The following is a 14,115-nucleotide window of genomic DNA, read 5'->3' as shown; positions in this document are numbered from 1 at the left end:
ACTCGCACCCAGAGAAATGAAAGAATTACAAAGTCAGTTACAGGAACTTTTAGAATGTGGTTTCATTCGACCAAGCACATCACCGTGGGGAGCTCCTGTTTTGTTTGTCAAGAAGAAGGATGGTACATTTAGGTTGTGTATCGACTACCGAGAGTTGAACAAACTTACCATCAAGAACCGTTACCCACTACCGAGAATTGATGACTTATTTGATCAACTACAAAGCTCGTCAGTTTATTCGAAGATTAATTTACGTTCTGGGTATCATCAAATGCGGGTGAAGGAGGATGATATTCTAAAGACTGCTTTTAGGACGCGTTACGGTCATTACGAGTTTATGATTATGCCGTTTGGGTTGACTAACGCACCAGCTGTATTCATGGACTTCATGAACCGAGTGTGTGGACCATACCTTCACAAGTTTGTCATTGTTTTCATCGATGACATACTTATTTACTCAAAGAATGACCAAGAGCACGAAGAACATTTGAGAAAAGTGCTAGAGTTGTTAAGGAAAGAAAAATTGTACGCTAAGTTTTCAAAGTGTGCATTTTGGCTGGAAGAAGTTCAATTCCTCGGTCATATAGTGAACAAAGAAGGTATTCAGGTGGATCTAGCAAAGATTGAAACCGTTGAAAAGTGGGAAACTTTAAAAACTCCGAAACACATACGCTAATTTTTAGGGCTAGCTGGTTATTAGAGGAGATTCATCCAAGATTTTTCCAAAATAGCAAAACCCTTGACTACATTAACGCATAAAGGGAAGAAATTTGAATGAAAGGATGAATAAGAGAAAGCGTTTCAATTGTTGAAGAAAAAGTTAACTACGGCACCTATATTGTTATTACCTGAAGGGAATGATGATTTTGTGATATATTGTGACGCCTCAAAGCAAGGTCTCGGTTGTGTATTAATGCAACGAACGAAAGTAATTGCTTATGCGTCTAGACAATTGAAGATTCACGAGCAGAATTATACGACGCATGATTTGGAATTAGGCGTGGTTGTTTTTGCATTAAAGACTTGGAGGCACTACTTATATGGGGTCAAAAGTATTATATATACCGACCACAAAAGTCTCCAACACATATTTAATCAGAAACAACTGAACATGAGGCAGCGTAGGTGGATTGAATTGTTGAATGATTACGACTTTGAGAATCGTTACCACCCGGGGAAGGCAAATGTGGTAGCCGACGCCTTGAGCAGAAAGGACAGAGAACCCATTCGAGTAAAAGCTATGAATATAATGATTCATAATAACCTTACTACTCAAATAAAGGAGGCGCAACAAGGAGTTTTAAAAGAGGGAAATTTAAAGGATGAAATACCCAAAGGATCGAAGAAGCATCTTAATATTCGGGAAGACGAAACCCGATATAGGGCTGAAAGAATTTGGGTACCAAAATTTGGAGATATGAGAGAAATGGTACTTAGAGAAGCTCATAAAACCAGGTACTCAATACATCCTGGAACGGGGAAGATGTACAAGGATCTCAAGAAACATTTTTGGTGGCCGGGTATGAAAGCTGATGTTGCTAAATACGTAGGAGAATGTTTGACGTGTTCTAAGGTCAAAGCGGAGCATCAGAAACCATCAGGTCTACTTCAACAACCCGAAATCCCGGAGTGGAAATGGGAAAACATTACCATGGATCCACCTGGACGAAGTCATCAACATTTGGTCCCATTGCGATGATCGGCTCCAAGTAATGTCCTTATATTGAGCAAATGCACAGCGGAAGACTTAATTCGTATCTGAGAATAAACATGCTTTAAAGTATCAACCAAAAGGTTGGTGAGTTCATAGGTTTATCATACCAATCATTTCAATATGTTAATAGACCACAAGATTTCATAATCATAAACATAATACACTCGCAAGTGTATGTAAAGCATTCTAAGTGGTTGAGCACTTGGTAACCATACTTAACATTTAATCAACGTCGCATATTCCCTTTATTATGAAATCTCACTACACCGTACCAAGTGTAGTCACCAAAACGAAGTACTGTGCAACTGTTGAATACTGGTCGTCCAGTCTGGTTGGGGTTATCAGGCCCGATAGATCTGTCAACAGGATTCGCGTTTACAATACCCATGCAAATAGTAGTTACCAAGCTACAGGGAAATATGCCAGTGGTACAACTCAACGTAGAATATATTTTTAAGTACTTGTGTCTATTTTGTAAACATTTATAAAAACAACGCATGTATTCTCAGCCCAAAAATATATATTGCAAAAGCAATTAAAAAGGGAGCAAATGAAACTCACTTTTGCCTTGAAGGTATTTAATTCGACTTGGTCTCCGATAGATATCACGAACCTAACCATATATATAATATATCAACATATTTTCTTTTTAAGTAATCGTTACATATATATATATATATATATATATATATATATATATATATATATATATATATATATATATATATATATATATATATATATATATACTTTTAATATTTTTCTTAGTCCGTAGTTAGCAGTCCGATGTTAGTGGTCCACAATTAGTTGCTTTAAATAAAATAAATAAAGACCCCATCGTATTCGTATTGATCAGAATTAATCTTGACCCATGGTACCATGTTGTCAAATGACGTGTTGCGTACATAAAGTACCGTGTTGTCAAATGACGTGTTGCGTACAATCATGAGGTCTTATGATTAATCTTCTCGTGTTGTTTACGGGTGGTCCTGAAATATATAAAATCAAATCATAAGTAATTATATATAAAATATCATATTAATTAGAAAAGATATGATTAATTTACTTTTTCTCCAAATATTTTCGTAGCTAAACTAGCTTCGGATACCCAATCTTGTTTTAGTTGTAGTTTCTTCATTACAACTCTGTTTTTGTTGGTTCAACTTGCCACTTCCTTGGATCGAGTCAAATTTTAAGAATATGAACTGAAAATACCTTAGTTTGTATTCAAAATCATAGGTTATAGGTCAAACTTTGGTGAAACTTATGAAAGTGATCATTTTCCATCATAAAAACAACATTTAATGATCATTTTTCCAAAAATACTTACACTTTGAGTTAAATCATGAAATTTTTATGTGTTAACATATTCATAAGAAATATCATTTTTCCAGAACATGAACTTACAATTCAAAGTTCAAGATGGTTTTTAATTATCCAACACAAAACAGCCCCCGGTTGCACTCCGACGACGTAGATTCAGTTTTTAAGATGTTCTTTGTAAAACCAAGTTATATCTTGTTAGGTTAGCATATCATTATGATATATTACAGGTCTTGAAGTGTTTTAAAAGTCAAGTTAGAAGGATCTATTTAGTTTGCGAACAAGTTTGAAATCATTCAAACTATGTTCTTGTTGTTAAAATTTTATACCACAAAATAAGATAGCTATATGAATATGAATTGAATAAGATTATGAACAAGGTTACTACCTCAAGTTACTTGGATAAAGTTACTGCAGAAGATAAGAAATAATCTTGGAATCAAAGAGTGGTGGAGTTAGATCAAAAGGTTGGAAGTAAACTTCTTCAAATGGGTGGTTATTTTGATATGTTCTTGAAAGAGTTTTCTTATGGTGTTTAAGGCTTGTAATTGAAGCTAAATGATGGAGAAAATGCTTGGAGATGATCAAGTATGAAGTTAGGAGTATTTTAAGAGAGAAATGAGGGTGTAGGTATGAGAAAATGGAGTGAAGAAATGGTGTTCATTTATAAAAACGTTTTTAGTTTATAAAAAAAAAGAATTCCTAATTTTGTTTTCTTACTAATAATTCATACTACTTGACAAATCCTAGTTACCTCATATCTAGGGCAGTAATAATGTTGATTAGGATGTTGATTTGATGTGTATATACCAATAGTAAATACGTATAGAAGCTGGGTATGATACGGGTACATATAACCTAGATATACGTATAGAAATCTTGAGGAAACGAAACGAGAATTCAAATATAGCTATCTTTTGTAAATATACTTATATTGTTTTATGTATTTAAGTCCTTAAAAAGTGATTAAATACATTATATATAAGATACATGTATAAGCATTATAGATTATAAGTATATATATCAAAGAATGTTACGTATAGTTATCGTTTTGAAAACTTAAGTTAGTAGTTTCAAAATATACTTATAACTCATTGTTATTAGTACACAATGAGATGTTAAACCATCCTTAGATCATGTTAAATATATATAAATACATATATATACACAAACGTATAATTATCGTATGTTATATAGTTTGTGATATCATCGGTCATATTGGATGGTCAAACGTTGTGTAAAACTCTTTTCAAAAACACAAGTCTCAACAATTTGGATTGCTTATCATGTTGGTATGGTTTAATTTGTGTAAATATTAATCTCATAAGTATAATTTGGTCGGAAAATTCCGGGTCATTACATATGTGGTTATATATAGATACGTCAAATTATAAATCTCTATATTAAATTAACAAGATATCATTTAGATAATCAAATATAAAGCCCATTAATAGCCCATAGTCCAATTTCCACAAGTGTCGGTCTTTTGTCCAAACCCCAATTATGGTCCAAAGCCTAATAACCCCATCTTAATATTTAGCCCAACATCATGATTACTTCGTCTCAAATAAGCATAATAATAACTTAAGTACGATACATAATTAAAAAGGGAGAATTTAGCTTACAGTGATTATTAATCGCGTAGTGTTACAGAGATAGAGTTCCGACTTTAAAACCCGTAAAATAACCGTTACAATACCCAAACTAACTAATATAAAACTAAACTATATTATATATATATATATATATATATATATATATATATATATATATATATATATATATATATATGTATATATTATATATATCATTAAGGGAGAGAAAGATGGATATATATTGTATTTTTTTCGTCGAGCAGAAGCCTGGTATTTATAGGCATAATTCCTAATTCTGATGCCCATGCGAGTGCATGGGGTTTTATGCACTCGCATGGGCTCATGCACTCGCATGGGTTTCATGCCTATTTCCCATGCGATCGCATGGCCGTCAGATCCAGCTCACATATTTTTTATTTTTTTGCTTGTCGAAATAATATATATATATATATATATATATATATATATATATATATATATATATATATATATATATATATATATATATATATATATATATATATATATATATAATTTATATTAATTATATATATTATATTATATTCTTGTGCATAGTTGACTTGTAATTTTTGCTCCGTTGTCTCGTACATTTACGCCCGGTTTATGTCTCGGTTTCGGTTTCTCGAACGTCTTTTCGTATGCTTTAATATCTTATACTTTACGTTCCGCAACTTGTACTCTTGTCAATATTTAGATGTTGATCATCAATAAATTGAACCACTTGGAGTTTAACTTGTACGTTTGAGCATTTTGGACGTTTGCGTATTCAAATATTCGTTTTCTTCTTTTGTCTTCGCACTTATTTATTTAAACAATTATTACATAAAAATAGAACAATTGCAACTAAAAACTTTACATATTGGAAGGATATTGCGCCTAAATATATGTACATTTGGAGCACTATCAAATATCCCCACACTTGAGCGTTGCTTGTCCTCAAGCAATACATAACTTGAAATAAAATCACACTTCACTCGAATCACTTTTTTATTCTCACACTTTATACATCAGTGATTTTGATACAGTGGTATAAACAATGATAGTAACATTGTGGTTTACAGTCCCACATGACTATGAAAATTTAGATCCTTTAAGGAAATTGGATCTTTATGAAAACATTTGATCTTTTGAAAATTCATTCTAGCTTTTACCCTAGATAAGTTTTCCGGAATAACCCTTCACCGGTGTTTGAAAAATGTTTTTGTGGGTTTTGTGGGTTTCAGATTTGAAAATTTTAGTTCAAAACTTGCGGTTTTGTGTCACCCACTTGCTAACCTTGTATTAGGAAAGCAACACGTCCAGTATACTTGCTCCGTATATTAACTTTCGGTAAACTACCGTCCGGTTGTAAAGGAAAGCGTTGAACAAGCAATTGTTAAGGCAATGTCTAATGACATGCAGATGTTCATGGTCCACAACGTGTCGGATGAAATTACTATCCTTTGTAGGAGAAATAGTAAAGATCACCCTATAATTTTTCGGTCTGGCACAAGGTCCTGTCTTCGACCATGCTATGCAACCACCGTTCTTACGGTTGACACCCGATTTGGTTCAGGTGACCTAATGAATTCTGATGAATTCTTAGGATTTTACGTTCAACAGTAATGAATGCATTGAAAATGGGTTTTCAAAAAACAAATCGGTTTGTAATTTTGATCAAAATATTTTCTCGTTCAAGCTCGAGTTTAGATATCATTGAATTCCATGAGTTTGTAATTCTCACTCTTTAAGGTCAATCTCAAGGATTGAGTAATATCAGGCTTAAAAGCTGATTTTTGATCTTTAAGGAGATTATCCTTTTCTGGAGGTCTGATTCATTAGTCTTATCAAGCTAATTTGCACGGCGCCCTCCCCATTTTACGAGACAGGTCCTCTCATGGTTAGGATAAGTCTGATCACTTGGCGACCCTGTTTGATGTTGAGGTCCGTAGATTTCCTGCTGATTTTAGAGATGACTTTTCTAGATTTTTCGTCAACCTACAGCTGGTCTGGACGACAACTTCTTGACCTAAATCAAGAAGCGTGTGTCTTTTTCGAAAGACTTTACTTCCTTTTAATGATGGAATTGATTCATCGTGTAGATTCATCTTTCTTTCAAATATATTATAGTAAATCGGGTAAAATTGATTAGTTTAGTCCAAAGCAAAAGTACCTGCAATAATCTTGTACAAAATATGTGATATATGTTTTAAAAAACTTGGTAAATTCTTTCCACACTTAGCTTTTATTTATTCTTTTCTTTGCCTTTTTATTCTCCTTTATTCTATGTTAAATGAATTCAAACATTTTGGGTTGTTTCTCAATTTATGTTCTCTCTGAGGTAACAATAATTTCGGTATTATTACCTAGTTTTATCATTCATAAATATGTATAAACATAATTTTGAATTCATTTAGTTGAAATTTTTTTAAATTTTCACAAAATTTGAAAATTAAACCAAGTGTAAACCCGAGAGAATTTATAACCCTTCCCCACACTTGAGATCATGCAATGCCCTCATTTGCATGAAATCAGACTATAATTATAAATTCATGAGGGTGATTAGTGTAGAAAAGTGATTAAAAATACCCAATTTGTAATTACGAAGCTCGTCGAATGATAGATGACGTCTCATCGTTCATTCCTTTTGTTGTTTTATCACACATGTTTTTCTTCAAAAACTGTTGCTTTTCTGAACTGTTTGCTAATCTTTGAAAATGCGTATTTTACCCTAATTTATCATCCATTTTTATTAACGAGTTATGCACTAACCCGAACCCCTAATTTAACGTTAAGTAGGGTTAAACTTCCCCATACTTAGCTGACGACATGTGAAGTTGGTAGAATAAGTTCCACGAATTAGAATAGTGAGCCAGTTATTTACATCTCGGGTGGTGTATAATATATCAATGGGCTTAAAGTTTAGACCCACCCGATTGTCACTACTTAATTCTTTTTTAAGTGTAGCTTTTAGTAAATGGATATCTCTCTTTTTTGGTTCTTGGTCAAATGGATTGATATACACCGACTGTGACAACCCGAAAATTTCCAACCAAATTTAAACTTTAATCTTTATATGTTTTCGACACAATAAGCAATATTTGTTAAGTTAAATTTCAAGAATTTTAAACTATGTTCATACATTCATTCAACCTCGACCAAGTTCCAACGATTCACGAACCATTAAACGAATATGATTATATATGTATATGTGTATATATATTATAACTTGAAACGTAAACAAAATATTAGATTAAATACTTTATATGATTGTATCTGTTTCAAAATGTTTATCAATGGAATTAGAAGATAAGATCAAATGATTGAATTATCAGATATATTAAATTATGATTACAAGTCTCTGTTGAAAGGCCCACGTTGATTTGAGAAATCTTTCCATTTTAACAATATTCGGAAAATGGTAAAGTAATTTATAAATAAGAACAAATTGTCAATCATTGAGAACTAGACAAAGGATAGTGGAAGATTGAATCTCATAAAGACTCGATTGATCTATTTAGTTTCAAACGTACAAAAACGTTTTCAGTTTAAAAAGAACTTTATTATTAAAACGTATATAACTTTTATAAATATCTAGAACCACTTTTGACAACTCATTACTTAACTAGTATGATAAAGATAACGATATTTATATTTTATTTTATTAAATATATATAACGATTTAAATTAATATTATATATATTTATACGCGTATAATACGTACATAGTTTTATACTTTTACTATACTTAAACTTTACCTTTACTTTATTTTTACTTTACTTTAACTTTAATAATTCACTTTAATAATTCATACTTTAATAATTTATACTTTAATAATTCACTTTAATAATTCATACTTTAATAATTCACTTTAATAATTCATACTTTAATAATTCATACTTTAATAATTCACTTTAATAATTCAAAAATCTATTATAAATAGAATTCAATAGGTTTCATTATTTTATAGAAACTTGAAAATATTTTTCTCTAAACTCTCTCAATCGATTTACATATATATATTTACTCAGTATTATTTCAAGATATTATTAGTATACATAAAATATTACGACGGAGTGCTGTCCGAGTGATTTCGAAATTGTTTTTCGAGTAGGATAGGATTAAGCAAATTATGGGTTATAGCTATGGAGGTGATTGAGTATGGTTCATGGGTATGCTCGTGAGGTCAATATAGTGTTTATCATTTCCGTTGCGTCTACGTACCTTTCCTGCACTATTGAATCTCAATATTGATACGTGAGTACTCATAATTGAACTTTTACATACTAATAGTGTATCCCTGACTAGTGCTCGAGTATTTAGGATTATGCATGCTTGTACTTTTGATATTGCCCTTAGACAGGTTAGGCTGAATCTTGAATTAGTTACACTTGCGGTTGATATAAGGTATAAGATATGCATGTCCTTGGAAAGCTAGCGAAAAATTAAGAACTTTTCCTTTAGATATCGAATGGTTTCGATGAACGGATTAGAAGTTATAATCAATTGAATTTTCGATATTTTTATTAAAAATGATTATTATTATCGTCGTTTTTATCGTCGTTCTTGTTTTATCTTATTATTATCATTATTATTATCTTTATCAATAAAAGGGATTTATCATTAAAAATTATTATTTTTATTACTATCGTTATTATCGTTAAAGTTATAATTAGTATTATTATTATTATTATCCAATTATCATTATTATTATTATTATTATTAGAATTATTATTATTATTATTATTATCATTATTAATATATGTATATATATATATATATATCATTATTTAAAAATGGTTATTGTTATTGTTATTATTATTATTACTATATTATCATTAAGATAATTATTAGTATTATCGTTAATAATATTATAGTAACTATCATTATTAATATTAGTGTAATTAAAACAAATAATTGTAACACCTAAATATTTTGATTACTATTATTATCATTATTATGAACACGATATAAAAGACGATTAAAAGCTATTAAACGAAACGATTAGGAAATAATGAGTAAGAGTATCATGATGAAATTAAAATATTATAACATATTAATTTAGATAAAATTACCGTTCTTATTATTTTTATCATTACTATTATTATTAAAAGTATCGTTAGTATTAAAACTATCATTTTAACAAAAATTATCATTTTAATAGAAATGTCATTGTTACTATAAAATATCATTATTATTATTATTATTTTAAATAGAATTATTATTTTAAAGATAAATTATCGTAAATATTAAAGTTATCATAATTAGAATTATCGTTTTATCATAATGTCATCTTAGTAATTATAAATATTGATATTTTTATAATAATAATTATTATTACAAAATAATACAACTTTTACTTACTATCATTATTAGATATTATTTTATCAAATAAATATGTGATACAAACATATTTTACTACGTGTAATAACTTACTTTAATAATACCTATCATATTATCTTTATGATATTAAATGAACCCTATAAATTTTATTACTTAATATATATAAAAGTATATTTTATTATATAAATTTAATATAAAATTTTATTTATTAATAAATAAATTATATTATTTACTCTAATAAATCTTTTAAAAATATTTAAAAATATAAAACGACGATATTTAAACTATATATTAATCATGTATAGATTTTTGGAAATTATTTTGAGTCAAATTTACTTTTGTTGAGTTTTGCATATTAGTCTCGAGCATTAGGATTGTGGTACACTATGACTTGACCTAATTTGTTAGACAAATATTGACCAACATATAAATATATATAATTAATTTAGGTTCGTGAATCCGAGGCCAACCTTGCACTTGTTCAATGACGTTATATGTATTTTTACTACGAAATACAGTATGGTGAGTTTCATTTGCCTTTTTACCCTTTATATTTTTGGGCTGAGAATACATGCGCAACTTTTATAAATGTTTTACGAAATAGACACAAGTACGTGAAACTACATTCTATGGTTGAATTATCGAAATCGAATATGCCCCTTTTTATTAAGTCTGGTAATCTAAGAATTAGGGAACAGACACCCTAATTGACGTGAATCCTAAAGATAGATCTATTGGGCCTAACAAACCCCATCCAAAGTACCGGATGCTTTAGTACTTCGAAATTTATATCATGTCCGAAGGAGGATCCCGGAATGATAGGGGATATTCTTATATGTATCTAGTTAATGTCGGTTACCAGGTGTTCACCATATGAATGATTATTTTTGTCTCTATGCATGGGACGTATATTTATGAGAACTAAAAATGAAATTCTTGTGGTCTATTAAAATGATGAAAATAAATGATTATGATAAACTAATGAACTCACCAACCTTTTGGTTGACACTTTAAAGCATGTTTATTCTCAGGTGTTAAAGAAATCTTCCGCTGTGCATTTGCTCATTTTAAAGATATTACTTGGAGTCTTTCATAGCATATTTCCAAGAACGTTGCATTCGAGTCATTGAGTTCATCAAAGATTATTATTAAATCAATTTATAGTTGGATAGTGGATATTATGAAATGGTATGCATGCCTGTCAATTTTCGATGTAAAGAAAGTTTGTCTTTTAAAAACGAATGCAATGTTTGTAAAATGTATCATATAGAGGTCAAATACCTCGCAATGTAATCAACTATTGTGAATCGTTTATAATGTATATGAACGGGTCCTTTCAGTTGGTATCAGAGCGGTGGTCTTAGCGAACCAGGTCTGCATTAGTGTGTCTAACTGATAAGTCGATAGGATGCATTAGTGAGTCTGGACTTCGACCGTATCTGCATGTCAAAAGTTTTGCTTATCATTTTGTGTCAAAAATTAACTACTTATCATCCTCAGGAAATTACCTGCTTATCATTTTTAGTCTAAGACACGTCTTGCTGTATTGATTGCATGAATAGTGTATAGACAAAAATTCATATCTTAGCATATCTGCTAAATCATATCTTATTGTATCTGTTACTTTAAACTTTGCCCGACATATCCCGCAAAGTCCTCCGTAATCTACGAAATCTTTTGATCTATATATATATATTCTATGTAATTAGAATACCATCCGTTAGCCAAAATCATTTCATATCGAAAAAAAAAATCCTTTATCCAATCGTACGAAATGGAATTCGTCATCAGTTCAAGTTACTCAGATTCCGAAATGGAATCCCATTCAAGCTCCGAAAGCAGTGTGACCGGAATAGATCAACCAATCAGTCATCACCTATTCTGGATGAATTGGGGATGGGTTCGTAGCCTCCTCAATCATTGGAGACAAGAAGAAGGTGATCCCTTCCATCCACCACATTGCCCTCTTGATGAAGAACCTGAAGCACTTACCGGCGAACCTGTCCGAAACACCATTTTCTCGCTCATTTCCAGAGTATCTCGTCACGATTATATATTACATCAAATTTTAGATTTTATTTATCCGCTCTTCCGAACCGACAATCACCCCGGTGTAATAGAAGAAGTCAACGAGCTTCGCGCTCGGGTAGTGGCTTTGGAGAATATGGTGCAGAGATTACAAACACCAGCAGCAGCATCAGCAGCATAACCAGTACCACCATTATCAACGCCAACAATACCATTACCACCTCCAACCACAACTGCGTCGTAAACCTCAACTTCACAATCTGTCCCACGAGCATCAACGTCATACGCACTATAGATACCAAGGAGTACCAACAACAATAACTGACGAAGTATTAATTCATAACTTCATTGGAGAAACATTCCGCGGCGATTATGTAATCTCTAAAGTCTTAGAGATTATCTAATCTAGCCCTAACCATAAATCAGTTAAGCGAACCAAAATGATGGAAGGAAGAGTAGAAACCCTGACAAAAATGGTGTGTGATTAACAAGCTAAACTTGCTTTACCAACAACATCAATAGTACCATCAGCGTTACCAGCATCGTCAGAACAGTCAACATCCGAATCAACAACAACGATAACATCACAAACTCCGTCAGTTCAAGAATCACTGTGGACATCATTACGAATCAATAACGTTTATATTGTATCAACGAGTTATGAAGAATTAACTCATTTCCTCTGAAGAAATTATATGTATATTATATATATATATATATATATATATATATATATATATATATATATATATATATATATATATATATATATATATATATATATATATATATATATATATATATATATTGAAATAAATCTTTCAGTGCTAAGCTATTGTGTGTGAATCTTAACTACTCGGTTAATTTATATTACAAATATGCAATAATGTACGTCCTTCGGCCTCAACTTAACCAGCGTTAACTACAATCTCTGTCTCAATTCAACAAATTCCAATTCATAATAAATCAAGTATATATTTGATTTTACACTTTCATCATCAATGTACCCGAAACTTTTCAGATAACATCATTCGTACTTTGCGAAATTCACAAGAATTCCACGAACCGAACACCATACATCAACAAATAACGAAGTATTAATTCATAATTTCAATGTCATTAAAGAAATACTGCGTAAAAGTTATGTACTTTTTAAAGCCTTTAGGGATTATTCAATTCTAGTTTCAACCGTAAATCAAATGAGTTTAATTTAACATTAACTCATTAAATCTATGTTACATCTGAAGAAAATATACATATATATATTTTCATAAAGACTGTAATAAAATTCTTTTGTACAAAATATTAACTGTGAAATTTTTTTTAACGGGTAGGTAATACCCGAGAGATATATAAATTCACAATTAATATGTTACATTCTTCGAATCTGATTCAGCGAATCATCCATTATACTCCCTACTTTCACAACAATATACATTCTTTTATAGAAATCAAAACAACCATACTCATTCAAAATTTAATTACATATTCTGATTTTGAAATCTCAAAATTTAACTTGAGATATGACCAAAATCATCACTCTTAGATCCTTACATCTTTCACAAGCTATATTTTGACTTCAAAACTGTGTTAGAACATCAAATGTATGTTAACGATTACAATCTGTGTTCAAACCCTTCGAAAATTTCTGAAGACACTTCCAATGATGAGCAATCGAGATGATGATCCAACCACATGTTACCCACAGTTATGTACCCGAAAAACTCTTGAAACCAAAGTAAAAGTTTAAACAACGTATCCGCGTCAGATTCTTTGGCATTTATTAGCAAAAATAACTTTGCGACTCCTATTCAAAGTAGCCAGTTTTGTCACAGCTCCAGCAAGTCAACTTCGACTTTTCAGTCAGACTAACCTTATTATAACCTTGAGATATACACCATCGTTACCAGGGAACCTTTTACATTCCACCATATTATTAGCAGATGTACCAACAACTTCATTACCCTTTGACTTTAGCCTCTCCAAAAAGTCATCATAATTATTCATTGAAACCCCATCATTTACTCATTCGCATCTTGTAATGAGAATTGCCATACAAATCATTGGGAATTAGCAATCAGTATTTTGAAATCTTGCAGCATGTCTGCGCCA

The sequence above is a fragment of the Rutidosis leptorrhynchoides genome, chromosome 5 (assembly GCF_046630445.1).
Source record: "Rutidosis leptorrhynchoides isolate AG116_Rl617_1_P2 chromosome 5, CSIRO_AGI_Rlap_v1, whole genome shotgun sequence".
Lineage (NCBI taxonomy): Eukaryota > Viridiplantae > Streptophyta > Magnoliopsida > Asterales > Asteraceae > Rutidosis > Rutidosis leptorrhynchoides.
The sequence above is the reverse complement of the archived record's forward strand: the minus strand, read 5'-3'. Positions refer to the sequence as shown.